This window comes from Cyprinus carpio, chromosome A7 (genome assembly GCF_018340385.1).
Source record: "Cyprinus carpio isolate SPL01 chromosome A7, ASM1834038v1, whole genome shotgun sequence".
Lineage (NCBI taxonomy): Eukaryota > Metazoa > Chordata > Actinopteri > Cypriniformes > Cyprinidae > Cyprinus > Cyprinus carpio.
In genome coordinates this window covers 39,547,002-39,548,628 of record NC_056578.1, presented here as the reverse complement: position 1 = coordinate 39,548,628, position 1,627 = coordinate 39,547,002, and the positions used below count along the sequence as shown (strand labels likewise).

General features: G+C 31.6%; 1 pseudogene; it reads left to right on the top strand.

Annotated features, from left to right (window-relative positions):
• LOC109060133 overlaps window positions 1–1,124 on the top strand; it is a 12,458-nt pseudogene extending 11,334 nt beyond the window's left edge.
• Window positions 1,125–1,627: the final 503 nt, after the last annotated feature.

Sequence of the window (1,627 nt, the reverse complement as noted above, 5' to 3'; positions counted from 1 at the left end):
TTGAATAAAATATTTTCAGTTTTCATTATAATTTTAGTTTCAGTTTTAGTAGTTCTGTTATTTTGTCATTTTTTATTATTATTCTGATATTTCTATTTATCCTAAATTTATTTATATTTTAATTTTAGCCATTTTTTTAGTATTTCAGTTAGTTGCAAAGGACACATTTACATTTTTTAAGCTCTGCAAGTCTCCATTTTTCGTCTAATATTTATATTTTAAACTATTTTTTAATAGTTTTAGTTAACAATAACAATGCTGCAGATTATGTTTAGACTATTATACATATGTATTGCCCACTTTTCATCAATTTCTAATATCTAATATAAAATAATAACAATAGGCCCTTTTTCTCTTTGAACATCCTGCAGCATATGCAAACACAAAGTAATGCTGTTTCATGTTGACTGAAGAATATTTGCCAAATATTGGAAACCTTCCTGTACTGAACATAAGAACATGTTTTATGAGCAAATAGGTGCTATCCAGCAGTATTTGATTTAGTCATTCAGTAAGATACCTTTACCTAAAATGTGCTGGGTTTGTATTATCTGCCATTCCTTTTTCTGTAAGATTCTTTTTGTTGTGTTGTCTAATAAAACCATAAGAACTCATGTTCTGTCACTCTTCTAATTGAAGGTGGCTATTCCATTCGGTGGTTTCGGCAAGGCACCCAAAGTCCCTGTTAAACCTTTGGATGTGAACCCCGACTTCCCAAGTCCCGTGGTCGCAGCACCCGCCGGGGTTAAACGGTCCACCTTCAACAGAACGGCCTCGGGCTGGGTGACTGACAGCGCCCCTCTGATGCTTCCCAGCATCCACCTTGAGCCCATATCATCCATGTCTTCCACATTTATCCCCGAGTCAGATGAACTCTGAGTGTTATCCTTATCATTGTGAGCTTGATTGTCACTAGAATATACATTACTGGTTAAATGTTGGGACTGATTAAGATTTCTTAATGTTTCAAGGCTGCATATATTCAATCAAAAATACAATAAAAAGAGAAATATTTTGAAATTTGCAATTTAAAATAATTCTTTTCTAATGCATTTTATTGTGAAATGTGATGCAAAGCTGAATTTTCAGCATCATTACTCCAGTCTTCAGTGTCACATGATGCTTCAGAAATCATTCTAATATGCTGATTTGCTGTTCGAGAAATATTTTTGATTATTATCAATGTTGAAAACTGTTGTGTTGCTTAATATTTTTGTGGAACCTATTATACAGTTCAAAAAATGTCAAAAGAAAGAAAGAAAGAAAGAAAGAAAGAAAGAAAGAAAGAAAGAAAGAAAGAAAGAAAGAAAGAAAGACTTCTAATCAGCAAGGATGCATTAAATACTGTTATAGAAAATGCTATCTATCTTAAAGAATCCCGAAAAAACTGTATGATGGTTTCCACAAAAATATGAAGAAGGAAAACTGTCCTTTCAACATTAATAATGATGCAGAAAATTCAGTTTTGCACCACAGAAATAAATTACATTTTACAGTAAATTGCAAATTTCAAAATATTACTGTTTTTACTTTATTTTTGATCAAATACATACAGCATTGGTGAGCATAAGAGACTTACATTAAAAACCTTAACAAATCTGGAATAAATACACAATCAGAAAAAAGA